General features: G+C 36.5%; 1 protein-coding gene across 3 annotated transcripts in view; it reads right to left on the reverse strand.

The window, feature by feature from the left end:
* Positions 1–12,640, reverse strand: part of LRRC4C (leucine rich repeat containing 4C) — a 1,473,705-nt gene extending 1,461,065 nt beyond the window's left edge. For all 3 annotated transcript variants that reach the window (XR_012482990.1, XM_074272319.1, XM_074272321.1), the window contains exon 1: positions 12,401–12,640. The gene's annotated coding sequence lies outside the window, so the exon portion shown is untranslated. The remainder of the gene's footprint in view (positions 1–12,400) is intronic.
* Positions 12,641–13,075: the final 435 nt, after the last annotated feature.

Genomic DNA, 13,075 nt, shown 5'->3' on the forward strand with positions numbered 1-13,075 from the left:
AATAATGGCAATAATAGTTTATATTTACATAACAGAAAAATATCTGAATCCAGTGTCAAGAAAACCTGGGTTAAGAAAAATAAAATATAAATGAATGAATGTTTAAATGAATGAAGAAAGAAAAAGAAAGAAAGAAAAGAAAGAAAGAAAGAAAGAAAGAAAGAAAGAAAGAAAGAAAGAAAGAAAGAAAGAAAGAAAGAAAGAAAGAAAGAAAGAAAGAAAGAAAGAAAGAAAGAAAGAAAGAAAGAAAGAAAGAAAGAAAGAAAGGAAGAAAGAAAGGAAGAAAGGAAGAAAGAAAAAGAAAGGAAGAAAGAAAGGAGGGAGAGAGGGAAAAAGAGAGATGGAGAAAGAGGCAGAGAGAAACAGAGACACAAAGAGAAAGACATACAGAGAGAGACCAAGACTGAAAGAGAGACAGAGTCAGAGAAACAGAGACACAGAGAGAGAAGATGATCCTAGTTTAGGTCCTACCTCTGACATATGTGTCTGGGTTATATGACTTGGGGAGGTAACTAGCAAGGTTAATAGAGAGTCAAATCTGAAATCAGAAAAACTCATGAGTTCAAAGCCTGATAGATGCTTGACAACTGTGTAAATCTGGGTGAGACACTTAACCTTTGCTTATCTTGGTTTTCCCCTATGTAAAATTAGACTAATAATAGCACCTAATTGCCAAGCATTATTGTAAGAATAAAATGCAAAACACATTCAAACTTATAACACTATATAAGTAAATTATAATATTTATTGTTTTTGTTAATATTTTACCTAATTTCTTGGTATCCCAAGTATATTTCTAAGATTAAAAATTGTGAAGAAAGTACTAGCTGACATTGTTCTATCAAATTTCCTTATGGTGAACATAATCATTATGTTTGATTCTCATTCTCAGGAGAGCAATTAGAAGATCTTTAAGCTATTTAGCACATGAATTTCACCATGATCTGATGTTATATGCTATACAAATATTGATATTTCCATTTTACAAAGAGGGAAACTGAGGATAGAAGAGTTTGAGTGGCTTTCCCAAAATTGTATGTCATAAGTGGAAGAACCTAGGTTCACAAATCCTCAGATACTTTTCATTGGGTCCAATAGTCTCTCATGAAGTCCAGACAGTTAAAAGAATCAGTGTTTTTTTTAAGTTCTTAAACCCCCCCACATTTCCAACATGAAGACAGAAGCAGACATTTCTGCAAATTCCTTCTGTGAAATCCCTTCTATCACAGTGCTTCACAAAAGGGTTTAGCTAATGACCTTCAATAAATGTGTGATGATTGACTGCCTGCACTTAGGAGCAGGATGTTACACTATGATCCCTACTCAGCCAGTGATCTAACATTTGAGTTGTGTTTCTGAACTCCATACACATGAGAACATATGAGTGTAGGTACATACATCTGTCATCATTTAGGAAATTGGGAGCCTAAGTGAGATCACATCTGGAAAATGCTTTTAACCATCTCAGGGAAGGAAGCTGATTGAACCATGGTATGTGAAGAAGACTAATTCATTTCTGAAAATTCTAGCTTTCTCTTCTTCATTTAGTTATCTGTTTGCAAATACCCATATTTAGTAGATTAATCTGTGTGCATCAGATTTTATTTATTTATTTATTTGTTTGTTTGTTTGTTTGTTTGTTTGTTTGTTTGTTTGTTTTCATTGGGACAGTGTAAGGATATTTTATTCCAAAGCAGACTGAGGAGAATATATGGCATATATTTTGAGACTGTGACCATAGTGTCTCTGTGAATCAAGGAATAGAGAAGAAATACATATGACCAACTCCCAAATTAAATACAGAGTTATTTGATAATGCACATTTCATTTCATTGTCAGCCATCATAGTTCAGTGAAAATAAGCCAAAACATGATTTTATGGCCAGATATCGTGAGTCCAATTTTGCCTTTGCCCATACCTGTCTGACCTTATGTAAGTTATTTATCTATTTTGGATTCATTTTTTCAATTATTAAATGAGGGAGTCAATAAGATGGCTTCCAAGGTTCCTTTCAGTGCTGAATTTATGTGACTGTGGTCGTTTCTTTTCAGATAACATGTAAAATTTCCTAGTTTGTGATAGATATTTTGTTTCTTGCTTCCTTATACATTTCTTTTTTGGATGGTGGTTTTCCTGGGAGTTGGTGGGAGGTTTCATGGATGATGATGAGGAACAAGATGAAACAAACAGATAGATAGATAGATAGATAGATAGATAGATAGATAGATACATACATACATACATACATACATATATACATACATACATAGATATAGATATATAGATATAGATATACACAGACACACACACACATACACACACACATATATAACACATAAAACAACCTCATTTTTTTTTTTTTTGCTTTGGCATAGAATCTTAGTTATTTCCTTTCTTGGATCACATCCATCACATCCTTTTTCCCAAGGATTGATCTTGTCCATCCAACTGACTATTCAGTTCATCAGCAGAAATCAGCCCCCATCTGCACCTGAAGGTCAATGAACAAACATGTAGCAACAAGTTGAAGATCAAGCTAAGTCCTAGTGTCCTAAATATTGTCCTAATTTTTACAATTTTGTGTGTCTATAAACACCGACTTAGTCTACAGTTGAATATTGGAATACTATTCATGTCTAATTTACAACCTCCCACCATAAGAGACAGTGAATCTCTGGGGGTTAAAGGGCCTTTTTATTTTATTTTCCTTTGGTCTTTTATTTTGCTTTTATTATCTAAGTGCCCAGTATAGTTCACTTCAAAAAAAGCAATCATTCACTATGTTTAAAGAGCAATCATTCACTATGTGATTTAAAGTGTTAGGAGCCAGATTTTTATTATTATAGATGGCATTTATACCATTAGTAATTTTCAAGATTTTGGGATGATACACCCTAAGTATCTGATGCCTGCCCTTATAGTGGAATTTTTGAAATGTCCAGTTTTAACACTTCTAAATTAGGGTTAGAGTTGGAGTTAAAGTTAGTATTAATATTAAATACTCATAAATGTTAATGTTCAGAGATCATCTTTTCCTTTTTTCCCATGAGCTCAATAACTTGCAGATCCCCAAACAATCAAGACAATATCTCAAGGGAACAATTTTACTAGATCATGCCAATAATGTATTAATCTTTAAATATGGCTTTTATCATGTCACCCCCGCCCCGGAACAAAAATCTTCAATGACTTCTCTCTTCATTTCCTTCCTTAACAAATCCAAAAGTCTCCATTTAAGAGACTATAGGAGGTATCAGTGCCATGGAAAGAAGATTATATTTGGAGTCAGAGGACTTGGTTTTAAATAACAGCTCTTCTAAACACCCTTGACAATAGAAATTGACATACTGTCTATATGGAACATAGGAATTTAATAAATTCTTATTCATATAACTTGATCTTAGGGAATTTACTAATTTCTCTAGGATTTGCATTCTTTACTGGTAAGGAGAGGATGTTGCTTTCCAGCTTTAGATTTTTGTATCGTCCAGCCTTCCTCATCCAGGTTTCCCATTCCCCCATAGACATTCACTCTTCTAGGTTGACTTCCCTGCTCCCTATTTCATGGGCACATCTGAAGGCTATACCTTTTTTTCCTGTCACCTAACCTATCCTGGATTGTTATCTCCACTTTCCTTTGCTATTTAAACCCATCTTCAAGGTCCAATTTTAGTCTCATCCCATGACAAAATCATCCATTGTCTTCCTCAGCCCTCATTAGTTACCTTGACACCAGTTGATTAAAATACTTAATATATCACCAATACATTACAGCTCAGGGCAAAATTATGCATATTACTATTTTGATTCTTTGAAAGCTACCATATCCAAGATATATTTTCATTCTGAAAATAATATTCAATGGAACAATAAAGTTTAAGTGAATCATCCTATTACTTTAAAGGTGATTTTGATCCATAATATTGACCAATGTCAAAAATAATTATAATAGTAATAGTAATGATGTGATCATTGGATATGTATCTTATACTCAACTCAAGTTCTACAGGTCAATTTTCATGAAAAATAGTCTGGGATAGCCATTAGAGTTAAAGATTTGAAGTCAGATCCGAGCTGGGTTACAAGGAACAAGTGACAGTTTGTCTCAGTAACCTCATCTGTAACACGGGAATGGAGAAAATACCTGTACAAGCTACTCCCATAAACATTCTACAAAACTCAATAAGATAAAGACAATACATTTATTAACTACCTACAGGTATAGTGGAATAACAATGGTGAAAAAAATAAAATAAGCTACTTTCAAGATATACAGACATATTCAAGGTACTTTACAAACATATTAATGTAATTATTATTGTTGTTATATCATTATAGAGATAAAAATAAGGGACATTATCATTCTCATTTTTTTTAAGGATAAACAAATTCTTCTCATTTTATCCATTGGAATTCCTCAAAAAAAAAAAAAATGACACTGATCATGTCAAGTTACTATCCCCAAATTCTTTATATTTAATGTTTCTTGGGCAAACCTGAACTAGGATTAGAATTTTAATCTGGATTGATATCCATTTTCTCAATAGAAACGGAGCTTTTAACTATTTGTGAGGGATGGTGGTGGTGTAATGAACTCTGTTAGACCTTCGGTTAAGGTATTAAAAATCTTCCTGAGAATGATGTTTGTTTTTAATAATCAAGGGTAATATTCAAATTCAAGTAAAGTTTAGTAATAATAATAATAACATATTTTCTCCTATTCAAAGTCATAAACCCTTTGAAATCCATCCACATACCCAAGTCAGGAACCTATAAATTAGACACTTAGATTTCTTTTTGGAAGATATGAACTCCAGAACAGTAGTAATAAAGGTAACTCACACTTACGTAAAACTAACCTTTGGAAAACATTTTATAGATCATAATTTAGTAATTCCCCACAACAACCCTAGGAGCTAATTAGATGCTATTTTTAAGCTCGTGTTTATAAATGAAGAAATGGAAGCTCCACATGACTAAATATTGTGTCCAAGGTCACACAAAAAAGCATCTCAGGTGGGATTTCTCTATCTAGTTCAGTGTTTTCTCCCCAAGATACTATGCTTCATTAGAACCATGGTGGAATGTTTCCTCTGTGTTTTTTTGTTTTTTTTTTTTTAAATCATCTGAATTTCATTCACCATCTCCACTCCCCATTTTTCTTACCACAAACATTTAATTTCCTGGTACTCTTCTCTGGCAACAAGTTAGTATCAACATTTCTGACAGCTGCCCATCACTCAATCCTATTTTTTGGCTTGCTCTCACTTTTTTTATTCAAAGAATAAAGGCAGAGTTTGTGGACAGGATTCTTCAAAATCTTTGTCCTGTACTGCAGACTTTTTTCCCCCTAAAGCTTTCATTCTATTTCCTATCTTTCTGTGGAATCACATATGGCAACTTGGCTGCTAACTCACCACAACTTTAGGTTAGCCGAATAAAAATCCTTTCCATATTGAAATTTATAATTCTATAATTCGATAAGAAGATAAGATACCATTTCAATAGTGCTTTATAATTTAAGCCATGGAATCCTGACAACCCTAGTGCTAACTAGGAAACACTTCCCCCTAAATTCTGCCATTCAAAGGATCTCTGATTTGTCCAGCATTTTGGAATCAGTATGGGAAATCTATCCACCGACCCAGATGACCACCTATGTTTGACTTGGCAGATAAGTTCTGAGGTAATAAGAGGCAAAAAAGATTATCTCTGGGCTACTTAACTTTTCAGTGTCCAAAGTGGATTTTAAATAGCTCATTTCCATCACAACATCCTCTGCCAAGCTGTTTTGACAAGTATTTATCATAGGAATGAAATAAATCTCATTTACTTATATACTTATATACATATATATATATATATTATATATATTATATAATATTTTAATATGTACTAAAGAAGCCTGGGAGATTACAAGTGTCACTATTTTCTGATGAGAAGGAAACTGAGACTTAGAGAGTTCATTTGGTTTTGCCAAGGTCACATGGCTATGAAGAACTGGAGGTTGCAGTCAAACACAGTTCTTCTGACTGCTAGCCTAGGCCGGTTCATTCCCCACTCCATTTGGAAACCTTGGTGAGTTAACAGCACAGCTGCCCTATAAGGTTTGGCAAAGAAACTAAAAATAAATGAATATTCTACAAAAGGCTACTTCTTCATGATGAACTAGAGACTTTGGGTAATTCTACCCATTCCCTTGAACAATGCCTTTACACTTAGGACCAAGAAGACCATCTAGACCAAGCTTTTCTTTCTTTTTATAGAGTAAGAAATTCATTTTAGCATCTCCTCAGTTCTAACTACATAGAGACTACTAACATGCTAGGAAATGAACATTGAACTGCAGCTATATTTTCAATTAGCACTGTCTTAAGATTGCCAACTAGCTTCCCATTGTATAATGGAGCAGATATGGCAAGACATTAGGAATCTGTGAGTTGCTCCATCTCATAGTCTCTCAAAAAGGCTGTGAGAAATCTATTCACAACAGGGTTTTAACAGAATTGCCTCAAGCTGAGATTAATTGCTAGAGATAAGGTTAAAGGATTTGTCCAGGGTCACACAGCTACTTAGTGTCAAAGCTAGAATAGGAAGTCCGGTCTTCCAAACTTAAATTTGACATTGATGATGCAGATTGTTAATGTTCACTTAATTTTCAGTGGTGCCCAATGCTTTGTGATCCTATTTGGGATTTTCTTTTCAAAAATTATTGTGATGGTCTGCTATTTTCTTCTCCAGGTCATTTTACAAATAAGTAAACTGAGGTAAAGGTGACTTGCTCAAGGTCACACAGCTGAGAAGTGTCTGAGGTCCCATTTAAAATCAAGATATTTCTGAATATAAGCCCTGGCCCTCTGAACCGGTAAATCACTTAGCTTAAATATTTCTCTAGGGTAATAAATAGTGGACAAAGTGTTGATCTGTTTAAATACTGGTTGTTCACTCACCTGGGAATTTACTCTAACTTAGTCTTAAACCTTACCTCATTTGAACCTCATCTCATTTAATCCAGGGATATAAGTGCTAGTATTGTCCCTATTTCAACACAAATTATAAGAAGAAAAATGCTATATTACCATCCTTTTTATAGCCATATCCTAAGGGCCTCTGGACATTTCTAAGTGTTTTCTCTCTGTCTCTTCTTATTAGAAATTGAACTTCTTGAGAGATGTGACTGTCTTTTCCACAGCTCTCCTGAATGCTTTACCCTAAGTTAGTGCTTTAAAAAAAATTCATTCAAGTGACTTGCCCAAGCTGACAAAAATGAAGACTTGAGGCAAGATTTGAATCTGTATGCAAATTTACTTTCCTATTATTTAAGCGGCAAAGTTATATGTATACCAATGAATTGTTTTAAATAAATATCTTTAGGATTTATTATCAATATATCTTTCATTTGTGTATCCATGTACTCTGGGATTGTATAAATATTTCTCCAGCAAAAAAGAGGTTGGGAGTGGAAAAAGTTTAAGAGGCCTAGGTATAAAGCACTCAGATTAAGTGACTTGCTTAGTATCAAACAGCATTTTTCAGAGGTAGTACTTGAATCTAGGTCTTCATCCCAAGGAATATAGGGACAGGTGTTTAAAGAGTTAAGTGACATCTACTCTGATACCCTGATTATCACTGCTTAGCCAAGTAAATAGATTTAAACTGAAAGTGGCAAAATGAATGATACTGGGTTAATATTGACTTCATCATAACTGGGACCTCTAGGTAATCCTACATTGGAGACCCTCTGCTACTCCAAAAATGATATGGATTTAATTTTCTCTAAATTCTCTACCTTATCCTCATCTTAATTACCTTCTCTCTCTTTCTGTCATCCATTGGGGAATTCTAAGAGGTTTTTTTTTTAAATTAAAAGAAGAAAAAGTATCGTTTGTAAACTTTTCTGTCATCAAAGAAACATTCTTCCTCAAGGCAATCGCCACTATTTACTAGGATAACCAAAAGCAAAATTTATAATCAAACAGGCCATAACATGAGACATCATCATGAACACTTTTGAACCATTACTCCCCACTATCCAAATTATACTCTTCTTCCTAAACAGAATGACATTTAATTTTGATCTTTTTTAAATGATGGAACATTTTAAATTTTAAAAACATCACTGGGGTGCTACAGGACCAGTTCTAGATCTTTTCTGGACACTGGCTTTTGAGATTAAAATATGGGATTAGCAGGTCAAACTCCAACCCACAGGCAACTCGCTGTTCTGTGATTGTGGTTTGTCCTGGTTTACTTCAGTGCCAATCCTCACATCAGCACTTTTCACCAGCCTACAGCTGCAGGCTGATGTGGTGACTCAGCATTCAGAGCCCCAAGCTCTGTCAGCTCTGGTCCTCCCTCTCCTCCCAGAGACTCTTGCTCTCAAGGACCTCAGTGCGAGTTTTGAACACTCTAGGGTGTGAGGGTGGGGAATTGGTACTTCCTGGTTTCTTTTATTAAGTCCCCATGTTGAGTTTCTCATGTGATCATTCAATTGCATACTGAGGGAAGACAGCTATTCCTATACTATATAGCTTGAGCTTTAAAGAGGTAAAGCCAGGCTAGAACATCTCCACTCATTGGGGTTAGTTTGCTGACTTGAGTGAGAAGGAAGAGAGGAAACCCAACCAGAAAATGAGCAAATGTTTGGAATGGAAATTCCCTTTATCTGCCTCAAATCCTAAAAATCCCAAAATTTTGTCAATTCACTCATTGAAATGCCTTGATGTCATTTCTTTAAGATAGTGGGGTGGGAAGATTAAATTGTTGCAGCTCACCTTCTCTCTAGTACTCAGGCTATGGAACCTCTCCTATATGATGATGGTGAATTATTTTTTTTCCCCTGCATTCTCTGAGGAATAAAGCCAGTGATATTCTACACAAAGACATCTATCATCCTGGCATAGTATAAGAAAAAAGAATCTCGAGTACCAAAAGAAAACTGGATATACAACTAGAGCCATGTGCAATTTAAAGTTGTTTCTCTTGATCTTAACAAGAGTTTTTCTTTTTTTTTTTCCTCTCTCTCTCTTTTCCCCTTTTTTCTTTCTTTCTTTCTCTTTCTTTCTTTCTTTCTTTCTTTCTTTCTTTCTTTCTTTCTTTCTTTCTTTCTTTCTTTCTTTCTTTCTTTCTTTCTTTCTTTCTCTCTCTCTCTCTCTCTCTCTCTCTTTCTTTCTTTCTTTCTTTCTTTCTTTCTTTCTTTCTTTCTCTCTCTCTCTTTCTCTCTCTCTTTCTTTCTCTCTTTCTTTCTCTCTTTCTTTCTCTCTTTCTTTCTTTTTCTTTCTCTCTTTCTTTCTCTCTTTCTTTCTCTCTTTCTTTCTTTCTCTCTCTTTCTTTTTTCTCTCTCTCTTTCTTTCTTTTCTTTCTTTCTTTTCTTTCTTTCTTTCTTTCTTTCTTTCTTTCTTTCTTTCTTTCTTTCTTTCTTTCTTTCTTTCTTTCTTTCTTTCTTTCTTTCTTTCTTTCTTTCTTTCTTTCTTTCTTTCTTTCTTCCTTCCTTCCTTCCTTCCTTCCTTCCTTCCTTCCTTCCTTCCTTCCTTCCTTCCTTCTTTCCTTCCTTTCAATTAATACTTGAGACAGCATTAGACAGCATTATCAGATTTAACTCTCCTAAAACTTGCATTAGTGAATTTACCTGGGATTTGTGCAGCAAGAAAGCCTGAGTTGGTTTGAACCTCCACAAAGCCACTCACCCCCAAAGCCCTGATTCTATTTTCAGCTTGTTCCTAGCACTGATAAAAGTGCTTCCACATCTGGAAGGTCCAATGATTGCATTTATTAAATATTAATTGCTCAAAATTTAAGTTACTCAAAAGGGAAGATTCTATCTTTAAAAAAAAATTCTTAGAGCTGTGGTTAAGAATAAGTTAAGCAATTAATGTCTAGAAGGGCTGCAGGTATATATCTCCCTCCAGTGAGGGATGATTCATATGGGGTGAGTTGGTAGTGGGAATACCATACAATTTTCAGAGTCTTCTTGTATAAAGTTGCTAATTTGCAAACTTGGAGGGCAGCATTTTGCCAGAGTTTCTTTCTGCTGCATGCAAAAATTGTGACAAAGCAGGTCACCCAACATCCCTTCCCAGGTTAAAGTCCCTGAACTCTAGGAGCATGGCTAATGTCCTGGCTCTGAATTTAATGAAGAGCTGATAAATCACAGATGTTGATCTTGTTGTTCATTCATAAGTTGGGACAGCTTCTTATTCTCTGAGGTTATTTTGAGGTTTTTTAGTTTTTTTGGTTGTTGTTATTGGTGTTTTTTTTTTTTTTTTTTCAAAACTCAAAGGCCATCTACCTACATACATCTCTCACCTCCTCTTCCCTGAGGAGGAAAGTATGACTTTCTCCCATTTATATTACATCCCACCCCCAAGCCACCCCCATGCTTTTTTTCGTATACAAGATTCTGGATATCTACTATCTTGAGAACCAAAGAAAACAAAAACCTTTTTGGAGATTGCCTTTAGATGCTTTCCATCCAGCCCTCCTCCCCTCAGACTCAACTTAAATGAGAATTGTTCCTTCCCTGATGAGGTAAGAGCAGCTGAACTCTGTGTATCATAGAAGAAAATGTTGGAATCAGGACGAGGAGGCACCGTTATTGGAGAAAGCTGTGTAGTCAATTACCTTGTGACAGGAGCCCGGCTTCCCTGCCCTCTACCTACATTGTCCACAGGAATGATCACTTGCACAGAACCCAGAGCATACCTCTAACAGCCTCTGTCCTTTAATTTCTCCAATAATGCTGCCGTGGCGTGGGGTGAAGGGGTGGGAGGAGGAATAAAACAAAACAACACACTCTCTTTCTGCAGGCAGCATCAAATAGAAGGCAAAGATGGGGCATGATAACATCAGAGTACAATCCTTCCATTAAGTGTTGAATGATATGTCATAGAGACCCCGCATGGATCACCGATAGTATAGGTAGGGATGCAGATCGAGACAGAATATTAATAATCAGCATTTCCATTCACCAGCTCCGAAGTATTCATGGACTTTTCATGGGCTCCAGCTTATGTGTCTAAATTCTCATGCACCCGAATCTCAAACGCTGTGAACAATCGGCTCTAGATACACAGATTGGCTTCCATACATATGGAGAAACACCTAGGTATGCTTAGTGCTGACGTCTCTCTGTTTAGTTAACATATCTGTCATCTATTTCTACTTGTGTGCCAGTAGTAACTAGGGTCCAGGAGGGATTCATTTCTCTTGGATATCAAGCATGTCTATGGAGAAAAGGCAGTTTTCTTGCTTAAATGAGTAGGGAATACTCCAAGTTCACCCACCTGGGATCTAGGCATTTCAGTAACATATTTACAGGCAGTTTTCACTTCTGGAGGGAGGCTAAGTGCCGCGAATGCAGAGATAAAAATACTCCTGGCCAGGGGAAATGGGATGTTCTCACAATGAAATGGTATTTTGCTTGAATTAAATAACCACAGAATGGAAATGGGTAAGGCAGTCTCTGCAAAACCCTTTGGGAGGTGAGAAGGTGGGTGGCTAGCAAACCCTAAGAAATACTAAAGACCTTGAGTTAGCAAGACAATTTCCTCATGTCACCTCGGTGCCTGATGCCACTTGCTCTGACAGCCAAGAGGAGGCAATTAAAAGCAATTTGTAAATGCACTTCCTTCTTTCCAGTCCACATAGAATTAGGAGATGCTCAAAAAAATCAGGAAAGCCTCTAGTCTTAATCAGTACAAACTGCACTCAGAAAGGTTAATGAGATGCAATAGCAAAGAAACTTAAGGCACAAAGAAGAGGTTCAAAATACTAAACAATCTGCACTTGGCTCTCATTTGCTCCAATTAAGAGCAAGCAGCAAGAGCTTTCAGTGTTGCTCATGTTCAGGGCACTCCAGTACAGATTGATTTTGTAGAGGAAAAGACGGGTTAGGGAAATACAGAACACTTCCAGTAAGTTATCATCTCCCCTATCTTGGGGGCTCATGGTTTACCCTCTGGTGGGCAGCCTGACCGTATAGACATTTTTCTACCAAAATGATCCTGACCATATAGACATTTTTCTACCAAAACGACCCTCTATCCAACAACTACCCTCCAAAAAGATAAGAAAGAGAGAACCAGGGTCAGTTTTCTTCCTCAGCATCCTGACCACCAGTACCCCCCCACACACTCCTAACCCCACTGCATATATTCATAGGTTTCTCAGGAAATGTTAAATCCACAAAAAGAGGCACAAAAGGGAGGGGGTAGGGTAGCATACAAATGGAAATAATGTTTTTGGCAGGAAGAAGCCCCCCCCTAATACCACCCACAGCGTACTTCCAATGCCTTTTATCTCCTCAGATATCTTCCTAAAGTATTTGCAAATCTCCCCTAAGCAACCAGAAGCATAATCATGACAAGAAAACAGGACAGAGGTCTTGGTCCCATAACTTACCTTCCTTCTGGGGCCCCAAACTTCTCCAAGGAAAATGTAAAGGCTTCCAAGCTATTACATGTCCTTTTTTTCCCCCCAACTTTCCTTCTTTATCTTTTTTTTTTCTTTCTTCCTCTTTCTTTTTGTTTGAAAAGTCACACGGGAGAAAAACAATTAGTTTTCAAAGCTTCCATTGATCTGTTCTTCCAGAAAAATGTACCCGAGAGACGACCCTCAAAAAAGTAAGTCCAAAAACTCATCAGAGATGATAGCAAAAAAAAAAAAAAAAAAAGAAAAAAAAAAAAAGAAGAAAGGAAGTGAGGACAGGTGGAAACAGAGGGACCAGAAGGTGAGCTTCAGGGGCTTGGGTAATGTTTTCACTCTGTAGCAACGTCTCACTGTACACTCTACTACTCTACCTCTTTACCTGCTCTCTCTCTCTCTCTCTCTCTCTCTCTCTCTCTCTCTCTCTCTCTCTCTCTCTCTCTCTCTCTCTCTCTCTCTCTCTCGTTCCCTCTTTCTGTCCCCCACTCCAACACACTCTCTCTCTCTCTCTCTCTCTCTCTGTTTCATCCACACACATCCACACACACTCACAGGGGGCGCACGCACACACAGACACACAGACACAAACACACAAACCACTGTAGTGCAAACTGTCAGAGGTAGCCTCCAATCGCTGCCTGGTGCCGCAGA

This window comes from Sminthopsis crassicaudata, chromosome 6, assembly GCF_048593235.1.
Source record: "Sminthopsis crassicaudata isolate SCR6 chromosome 6, ASM4859323v1, whole genome shotgun sequence".
Lineage (NCBI taxonomy): Eukaryota > Metazoa > Chordata > Mammalia > Dasyuromorphia > Dasyuridae > Sminthopsis > Sminthopsis crassicaudata.